Genomic DNA, 10,956 nt, shown 5'->3' with positions numbered 1-10,956 from the left:
ACAGTAACAACTAGAAGTGAGAGCAGAAGAGACTGGGCTATGAGAGGATTATCTCCTTCATAGACCAGGAATACAGAACCTCCAGGTATCTGAGCACTGAAAAGACTGGCTTAAGGCTTTAAATAAAGGACTGTTCTTTTATACCTGTGGAAATACTGGTTTATTCACCAAACAAAAAGAAATAACTCATTTTGTAAGTGTTGCATAATTTTAGCACCTGTTTTAGACTTAAATTTAGTACTGAGTAGGATTATGTACTTCATAAAATAGGGTTTTCCTCTTTTCGTTATACAGCATTCGTGCCTCCATTGCAAGGTGGAGTTCTATATTCCCTTGTCAACTGAAGGTTAAAGCTCGTCATTCACAGGAGCGGTCAGGGTTCTGGACTTACACCTGGACGTCTGTGGGTTCCACTCCCACGTGAGACACTGCCATTGAGCCCTTGAGTTAGATACTCCACCTGAATTGCTCTGGTAAGAAAGCCCACTGTATAAATGGATGCAAATACAAGCTGCTTTGTATAAAAGTGTTAGACAAATAAATAAGTGCTCTGAACACCATGTGCATTTTATTATTAATCAATGGTTTGTTTTTTAACATTGCAGCCTGTTGACTTTTGTAGACAAATATTGCACTATACTGTGCAAAGAAAAGAAAATGTGCCAAAATGTGTACAGTACCTCAGTATTGCCTGACTATGAGGGATGTACTGTATAACTCAATGTTTATAAATTTGCTTGCAACCAATAAAGGATCTGATATCAATTTAATTTGACTTACAATTGTAACCTCCCCCTTCATTTCTTCTATGGAATTATTCGCAGTCCCTTTTACTCATGACAATATCATATGTTATATAGAATATTTATACATACTGTTAGACAGTATGCAGTGGACTACATCTATGTCATGAAAAGGTTGGGAATAATCGTGCTATTTGAACACAACAGCTCATTCCAATCATTTTGAAAAACCCTCTGCAGAATGATCAATATAATATATCGTAACATGTCTGGATGATTCATTGCCATTTGTTACAATTGGATATGTAAAAAACCACAAACTGAAAACCCGACCTGAACCTAAAATGTTCCATTTTCAAAAGGTCCAGACTTCTCAGTTGTGCGGTAATGAATAGGTTTCTTTCAAATTGTTAAAAAGATCATATCGAGAAGATCAGAAATTAACAGATGTATTGTGAAATTAAATTTAACGTAACATGGACAGTGACAAAATACAAATGTGAAGACATTTGGTGAAGGACAAAAAGTAACTGTGGAGCATACAGTTTCTAAACACTGTATATACTGATATACTGTAAAACACTATAGACTACTCACTGTAAAATATCTTTACCTAATTTGATCACTCTACTTTTACAGCTTCATGGTAATAACCCGTATTGAACTAATCTGTAGGGAAGCAGTGGCTGGGCCCTGACTCTGGTTCAGCAAACAGGAGGCTTGAAACCCAAGTGGGACGCTGCTGTGCTGTACCCTTGAGCAAGGTCTGTGTGAATTACGTTTTTACGAAAACTCTGAAAGCTCAGAAATGGTGCCCTTTAAGGAGGCTGAATGTTAAATTTAATACCACTGCGGTTTCAGAGTTTCTTAGACTGCAGTTTAGCAGCATTTATCAAATTACAGCTCTAAAAGCCTGCGTCTTTCAATATGCTGAGAGAGAGTGGGGGAGTATCAGTGCAGAAGGAACTTAGGTAAAGCATGACTTTGTGTAGGTGGATTTCTTGCATAACACCATCACAGTACTTTAGAAAAAAAAACATTTACAGAGTTTGTTTTAACCTTTTGTAGCATCGGTTTTATTTCAACATTTAAAAAGAAGTACTTCCAGAAAGAGATTTCGAGAAACATCCGACAATAAAGTAAATTACAGTACATAACATTCAGGATATGTGCCAGAAGTAAATCGCACATGATCATTTAATTTTGGTTCACATTTCTTAAAGGTTCGCTCACTTGTCAGATCAAAGGGCCTACGAATATGGCTTTTGTGAAGTATTTGATTCTGCCTGGAGGAGCCCAGGCTCCTGGGCACACTTAGCAACGACGTAAGGGACAGCGGTGCTTTTAAGGATCAATTCTATGACTGAACCGTGGATGTATCCCTTTCAACCTGACCTTTCAAAATTGCTCTTCACAGGCCCCCCTGCAGAGCCTGGCTCAAAGTCCTGGAAGGTTCACTGCTCTCCCCACGTGACCTCTGACCCAGAGTTCCCCTCTTGTGCTGTTTTTAACACACTTTCGATAAATAGGTCTGACAGCTAAAAGCCCTGCTAGTTCACCTGAAGCGCCGTCACTGTGTTTTACACAAGAGAAGTACAACACAAGACCATCCTGGTGTACTGCAGTAAACACGCCTGTCAAAGATTTATCGTGGTGTGCTGTGGTGCGCCGTGTTCCACTCATGCTGACATTGGCAGTCCAACAGGTGGTGCTGTTCCCTCTGGATCAGAAGTTTCAAAACCATTGGACTCAGCTAGGCTGTGCTGTAGGAGGTGTCCAACTGAAATATTAAACCAAGGGTTATGATTGCTATTAAAAGACCCCATGGTACTTTTCAAAAGAGCAAGGTGTTAAGTGCAATATCCCGGCTCAATTGTACTTTGCGTTTTTGCAATGTAGCCTCCCTAAAGCTCCCCTTGTAATTAAATCGGTGGAGCTTCACCTCCACCTAATTTACAGTGTTTAGTGGGTCTAAATGGCTCCTAACAGCTGTTGTGCATCAAAGACACAGTAAAACAGCATTTTATTGCGTGACTCTAGGTTCAGCTTTGAAAGCTGTGGAATAAAGTTTATTTTTCAGATTAAAAAATACACCCATCTGAAGTGTTGCTTAAGAGAGAGCTGTTTAAGAGAAAAGAAAAGTCTTAGATCACATTATCAGCTGCTGTTTGATTTTATTTTGCACTATGAAGCTGCATATGAACTAGTGTGAAGTGCACCACAAGACAGACGCTATTACATCTTTCTGAAGCAGCCCAAAATCTCTGTGCAGTGATCCATGGAAGGTATTATTTACTGAACCATGACACAAAGTCACCTGTACAAAAGTGCTGTGAAGTGCAAGAAAAATTATGATATTTTTAGCCATTGATGTCTTGTATAATCCACTTACTGTACATAATAACCAACACCAAGTTTGAAAAGTCTGGTTGTGAATTACTTTATAATATTGCTCCAAGACCAAGAAATACATACCCATAATTATTTTGCTGTTAGTTTAGTCAGTCCAATGCCAGATACACTAGGTTAGTTAGGGTTAACATGATGCTGTAATATAAACTATGTATTTTAAAATCATTTTTTGTTTTTCTTCTGACATTTTGAATGTGGTACATACAACTAAATTCAGCTTATTTGCATTTTAATATGAAAGGATCTTGGCATGTACTGTAGGACACTTTGCAGATTCAAGAGAGTCAATTTTAAAAGTGAAGAAGTGACTACGTATTCACAACTCAAGGAAAAAGCACTAATGAAATGGGTGGTAGTTGTGATGGAGTTTTCCTTGTTCACCAACAAACAAATACATACTTGAAACATAGAAATAAAAAAAGAACTTATAAAATGCTACAGGTTATAGAGGTATATGTACTTATGTACATTAAAATATGGAACAGAGATGAAAATCAGACACTAAGTGAAACAGAATGTTTAAGTAACCTGTTTTGCTGTCTTTCCATTGACATCCAGAATTTGAACTTGGGCTATATGCAGTACCAGAGTGCAGGCGCATTGATGTGCTCTTCAACCATATCATGATGGATTCTGACAAGCAACAGACAACAAGGTCATTTTCATCCTTCGGCTCAGAGACCATTACCAGTAAATCACCAATACGTAGAGCTTCCACTGCCATGAAAGACTCAAAATCATTATGTACAGTAGATATAAATAGATATATCTGTCTTTTTATTTGTCTAAGCTTCTTCTTCTTCTTCTTCTTATGTTAAAAATAACAATAATTAAAAATGGTTGGAGTTTATATCATTATGGTCAGTTTTCCATTTGGATGTGTATGTCTGCAGGGGCGGCGTGGAGGGTAAAATGCTGCGTTGCAGTGTTGGGGCCCTGGGTGCTGCCTGTGTGGAGTTTTGCGCGTTCTCCCCACGTTTGCATGGGTTGCAGTGCAGTTGGCCTGTCTAGGGTGTCACCCTGCCTTGTGCCTGTTGCTGGCATGGAAAGGCTCTGGCTCTCCTTTACGGGATAATTGATGATTTATGAGTTAGAAAATGGATGAATTTTTTTTTTGCTCCTCTCTGTTTTAAAAGGCTATACCACTACAAAGAGCCTGGATCACTAGCCTCATAAAAACATTTTGCTAGACCTCGGCAGTTCCCTTACCAGTATGGCACCCGCCTCACCAGCATCAGGTATGATCCCCCTAAGATATGAAAATGGCTGAAGTGTCACCTGGCCTAAGAGAACGCCCTGGGAATAACTGATCCCAGCAGCCCTGAAAACTCCAGTTCTTCCCGCTCTGTGATGAAAGCCTACCAGCAATGCTATGGGTGGGGTTCCAGTAGTCCACCCAATGCCAAACAACCTGGGATTCCTTCAGGTCTGAAGAGCTCATGTTTTGGCTGCTTACTTCACACGTCTCACTGAACTCGTGGCTAGTGCGTCAGTCCTCAGACAGACAGAAGGTCCAGTATGATATCAGATAGCCTCTCCTCCAGCCAGCAGCTTCTTACTCCGTAGATCAAATACTTCTCCAGGAGTTCAACGTGTATTTCGCAACCACATCAAGGACGTATTCCGTATCTGCGGCACTCCATTCCAGCTGAAATTAGGAAAGCTGAAATGATTTAGTTTGAATTGAAAAATAAAATGAAGTATTTTTTTGTAGAACCGGTTGGTACTGTAGCTGAAGAATACTGGCCCCTGGGCTTTTACTGTCCTGTCTTTACTATCCCATTATTCGTCCAGCAGGGATGCTTTGAAATGCCTCTGGCAGCGAAGGGGAACTATATACCGGATATAAAAATAAAAACATTTGTATTGCTTTGTACCTCTGTGGCCGTCCTGAAATTAAAGTCATCTCAGCCCCTGCTGATTCTTTCTATCAATTACGTTGGTTGTTGCTTAGGAACATAACAATGGCTCATAAAGGCATATAATTTCAGATGGCTGTTATATCTCGCGTAAAGCTCCTAACTGCATGCCTTTATGGAGCTTTGACTATACGCTCTCAGACGAGTTTTTCAGATCATTCCTAATAAATTAGAAACACAGCACTCATTACCATTTTTTCCAGTATCTAATTTAGACTATTTTTTGTAGGAATCATGTCATGGCAATTAGAATTAGAAAAACCTCCTTCCATTACATGAGCAGACACCACTTTCATATAAACATAAAAACACCACTTATGTGTTAAAATCCAATAGCATTTACACCTCTGTACTTGTGGGCAGCTGGTGTTGATCTGCAGGAAATAGCCTGAAGCCTGACTATAATGCAGCTGTTGTGATGAGATTGTAGCAGAGTCACAAATATGACACATCCAGCTTCTGTCTAAGTCATCCAGGCTCATACAGTAGGTCCTGATATCCAGATAGCTCAGAGTGCTGTACGCACTGTCGAAACAAACAGTTCAGTGCACATCCTCATATTGAAGGTCATTGAAATCTGTAAGTACTTTTAATAACACAAAAACGAAGAAAATGTGAAATCAGAAACGATGTAATAGTAATGCATTTCTAACAGCTGTCACACTGGCTGGAAGAAAAGGCTGTCCATGTGATAGGTACAAAGACGATCAATATGGCAGAACTCCCGTTAGTGTCTGTTGGCATCCATCCACCAATGTGCTGACATTGTCACTCAGTCCAGGCACTGTCCTCCTCAGTCATTTGTGAAAAGCAAATGGCATTAATATTTACAAGAGTTCTACTTCATGTTACAGTAAAAACTGCTTGTCAGTCAGTCAAACAATTGCACATACAGTCAGGCCAACAGTAAACTACGGCAGCTGCCCTTCTCAATTCTAATCACATCGTATTGGTTTGGTATGAAGCAGGATAGCAAGCATTCATTTATTAATTAATTACAGGTATGTTTGCACTGACAGGGAAATTACCATCTCCTGTCATTTGCAATTTCATGAGGTCTGGAGGCTTGCTCAAGGGACAGGCCTCCTTGAGAGGACGCAAATACTTCTAAAAGAGGCCTTAAATTTACTTTGATGTAAAGCTTCCCATGAGGTCTGACTAAATTCACATTTCCAGCCTACTGGTTTGATATTTGCGTCACGCAGCCTCCTGGAAGAATCAAAGTTAATAAAAAAAACAAACCAAGCACAAAAAGAAGTTCCACAAATATCCCCAGACACATATTTCTCCCCAACAGGGATGAGATATTGATCTTTTGCTTTCTTGTTTAGTTTGTTATTGGCTTATTAACAGTGATTATTTGATTTCTTTTTCTCCAGATCTCACGTTTAATATTGGAATAAACCGATCAAAATCGCTGGGTGCTGTGAGATTAGTTATTGGCGTGGCGTCACGTGTTCAATTGTGTTACTGACCTTTGACCTGGTCTTTGGATCAATCCAGCCCCCCAGGTGGCACGTTCTACCCGGTTAACAGCCGACATCGCTGGGGAGGGGCAGGGACAGTACTCAGCTTGCTTATCTTGATATGTCTGCTGATTCTCTTCCATTGGTCCAACAGCCAGTGAAGGCAGTCCTTGTTGTGGCAGAGGAAGAAGGGAAGGAGCCCGGAGACACGTACAGTAAGCGTCCTGTCAAATCACGAAATGTCCCCGCCTACTATCCCTGCACAGAACCTGCACAGGGGGAGAAGGTAGAACTTTCTCTCGGAAAGGTGCAATAAAAAAAGACAAACAAGATGGTGGGGTGTATAGATAAACACATTGAAAATAAATGGAAGGGTGTCATATTGAAATTCTCTAATCCACTGCTAACACCTTATTTACTGTAGAATACTGTGTGCAACTGTGGTCACCCTGTTATTAAAAGATACCGCTGCTCTGGAATCAGCTCGGGGAAGAGCCGTCAGACGCAATCTAAGGGAATGTCATACACTGATAGGCTCAAGGATCGGTATCTCGTCCTGTGTTTCGTGTTCAAGAATTCGACAACGGCCTGGACAATGTCCGGCCCCTGGACGTCATCTTCAGAATCGCCAGCGAGAGAGGACACGCGTGGAAACCACGGAGAAGTGGACTTAAGGACATAAGAAGGATCTCAAACGAGAGGAGGAGCACGTCAGTTCTTCACCGCAAAGGGAGGTGGGATCATGGCCCAAGGCACCCGGCCATCTTGCCGAAGCTGATACCCAGGCTCGTTTCGAGCGACAGCCGGACGAGAGCCTCACATCAATTAGCGGCTAGCAGCCAGACTAGCCGCATGGGCTGCATGGCCTCCTCTCGTCTGGAGCCTTCCTGCTTTTCTTACCGTTGTGCGCGTGCCACGGGCTCGGAGGCGCCGGGAGACCCACAGGGGCTGTTCTCGTGCCGCGGGCCGAGGAGAACCCCGACCGGATCCCGGCTCACCAGAAGCTGTTACGGTACCAGCTGGTCCTAACTAACCCCTCATTACCCAGTTTCCCTCACACACCCCTTCCTTCGCTCTTTAAACCCTCGGCTCACCCGGTAACATCGCTCGGTATTAGGAATCCATCCGCCACCTGAGCTTGCAACGTCCTCGACCCTCTGGCTCCCGAAATACAGACCTTTCTAGCCCTGGACCTCGACAACCCTTTCGTCTCGCCCCTTTTTGGGATTGTTTGCCTCTCGGCCTCCTCCAGACGGACCGCGACCTCTAGCCCTGAGCTACCGAGCACTCTGCTGCCTCGCTCCTCTCGGGCTCGTAGCCTTCGGACTCTCTCAGCAACCTGCACGGGGCTCAGACCTGCTCGTTGGCTTACAGAAGCCCGATGGTGCAGGACTTGGCCAGTGGCACACTGGCCCCTGGGGAGCCCCTGGCATGGCTGGCACTAACCCAGGGGCTGCAGACAATGGCGCCCGGCCTGCTCTCTGGATGAAACCGCCGGGGAGCCCCTCCTGGTCCACATCAAACTGAGAGTCTCTTCTTCTACTGTCGCTGAACCAGGACCTATAAATTGTTGTATTTTGAAACCAGGGCACAGAGGAGTTTTCCGAACTTTGGGTTCTTCTCTTTCTCATGGACTCTGTGGGCTGGAAGTCTGTCCGGGGGGGAAGAGTTCTCTTCAGAGGATTTCGTGAGATTACAGGCACTTCTTTAGTGATTATTTAATTTCTTATTTTAGAATTCCAAGTCAGAAGTCAGTCTTTTTTTCAGTTCATTTTTCAGTATTTTTTAAGTAGTGCAGAAAAGGCCATCTATAACGATATCCATAACAACAATGTTTACATATACATTCAGTATAGAAGAGAGAAAAATAGAGATTGTGGCACACTTGGATGTCATATTGCATCTTGATACATAAAACACCGCCGTGTAAGTTTTACCAACCGTCTCCGGTGAACCGAAAGCCTACTTAGTTCGCAACTATGGATATTGGAGAGATTAATCCCATCAAAACTAAAAAACATGCTAGGTACTTTTACACAATACTCGATTTCCAAAATTTCATATTAGAAACATAAATGGTGTCTCGGGAGGTGGTTTAGTTTAGAATTTGAAAAAAAAACCTCAACATTATTATATCATATACCATATTATACCAACCTTATCTAGGTTTTGAATTATTTTATACTTTTTCACTTCAGGTTTTGAATTGTTTTATTAATAGGACTCGGGCTCCATCTGCTGGGACTACCTGTGCACTACAGGTAGTAGACAACATTCCATTTAGTTTTCCTTTTTGTATTGCGCAGTATTTACTCCTCTGAATGAAAACCCGTAGTTTGTTTTCAGTTTGTTCATTTTACATATCTCTTACGGGAAGTGAGCTCAATGCGTGCACTGCAATGGAGTCGAATAAACATTGCGAAGTGTTCGACATGAACAGCCGCTGACACAGTACAAATCCCACTTTGTCCGAGAAACCCTGCTGCAATAGCGCCACCTGCCGGTAAGGAAAATCTCCCAGCCTGCACCGCAGCTTCCAAAGCACTCTCACGTGAAAACTTGTCATAGGGCGGTATGAGGCATAAAGGGCACGAGACCTTCCATTCTCACAATAAACATGACACAGATGTTTGTGTAAGCATCTTTTTGCAAAAAAAAATAAATTAAAAAGGCACTCAATTCTTGATTTTTAGAAAAAAAAGATGTTTGCAGTCAATAGGTGTACACAAGACTTCTACTGTATCTTCATGTTCTGCTTGAGCATCATAAAATGTTCAGTTCATGAGAATATTTTTTTTGTGGAAAAAGGTCAAAACTCTTGCTCATTTTGATTGTTATGAGTAGACACTATTATGTAGTTCAGGTGGGTAGCTGCGTCAGCATGCGTAGGCTGCAAAGGAACAGGTAATAACAAGTAATTGCTCACTCCTGAAGAAGGCTCCACAGCCGAAACGTTGTGTTTTCTTTCTTCTTCTTTTTTTCCAGCATGGAATAAACCTATTACTTGTTCCTTTGACACTATTATGTGTGCATTTAAAAACACTGACATTCCCATGCAATCTGCTCTTTACACTGACGCTGCAGGAGGTTCTGTGGGATTTGACAGTACGATTGTTTCCTGTGTCATGACATGCACATGCACAGACACAATTTCCTTTAGGGATATATGTGATACTGTGTGAGTTGGATAGTTCTCAATGAGCAGCATTTAAAGCTAATCTGTTATTCATCGTGGGGTTCTTTTAAATCGTTCGCCGGTCATTCACAGATAACCTTAAATTGATTCATGTTCACATTCAAAGAGCTTCCTGTTAGTTTAAAAATGCCAGTGTACCAGTGAAGGCAGCAGCCAAGGAACTCAAGGCCAAGCTGGAAAAAGACCACAGTGAACACACACCTACCTTACCCTGAGGAGCCTGTGTCTCAGGGGAAAGACCACAAAAAAGGAAAAGGGAATCATCATTTGTGATATTCATTTTTGCTTATTTAAAGTTAATAATTCAGACATAATTCCATTAATCTCAGTCATACAATTTGCTTTACCCTGTATTCTGCTACGGCATCAACGCCTTTTTACATCTTATTTGCATCCCAACACAGTCCTTGACAGCAGGTTTTGATGCTTGTCAGGCGTTTTTATCAAGTACAAGTAATGGGTTTATTCCATGCTGAAAAGAGATGAAAGAAAACAACGTTTCAGCTGTGGAGCCTACAGATGTTGTCGTTTTTATCAGAGTTCACTGTCTGAATTTACCAGTATTAATGACAGCTGGTTTACTGTGCCTTGGCTTCACAGGGTAAGAACATTTAACATCTCCTATAGTGTTGGCACGTCTCCTAGCATTATACGAGACAAACGTCTGTGTACAGTAGGACACCCCTGATGTTACCAGTGGTTACCAGTTTAATTCAGCATAAATTACACTTAACGTATGTACTGTACAGTATGGATGTGCAAAAATCAGGAAAACGACACGAACAAATTATCTGCATTCCTGAACCTGAAAGGACAATCTAACAAAATTCCAGAAGAAAGGACACAATCCAATGTTCTTTAATGGAGGACTCAACAGAAAGATTTATCTGTTAAAAATTAGAGCACCTCATCTAACATTTCCATAAAACGCTATTTGCGAACAGAAATGTCTTTTTTTCTCTCTAAGGCCCCTTTCCTATTGTCTGACAGCCCGGAGATTTTTCAAGAAATCTAGACGTGGTCAATCAGTACAGAAGCACAAGAGGAGCGGCCTGTCTCAACAATGGAAGTGTTTGTATTGAACACTCACCCTGGGATTCAAAGAGGATGCAGAAGCGCGTTTTTCTGCAGTTTCTACTTGCATTTAAAAATACCACTCGCTCTCACTCGACCAAGAAATGAAACTTTTCAAGTACAGATGGGCAAAGAATGTAGAAGTA

Source organism: Lepisosteus platostomus, chromosome 1 (genome assembly GCF_059453375.1).
Source record: "Lepisosteus platostomus isolate fLepPlt1 chromosome 1, fLepPlt1.hap1, whole genome shotgun sequence".
NCBI classification, from domain to species: Eukaryota; Metazoa; Chordata; class Actinopteri; order Semionotiformes; family Lepisosteidae; genus Lepisosteus; species Lepisosteus platostomus.
This window is presented reverse-complemented; position numbering follows the sequence as displayed.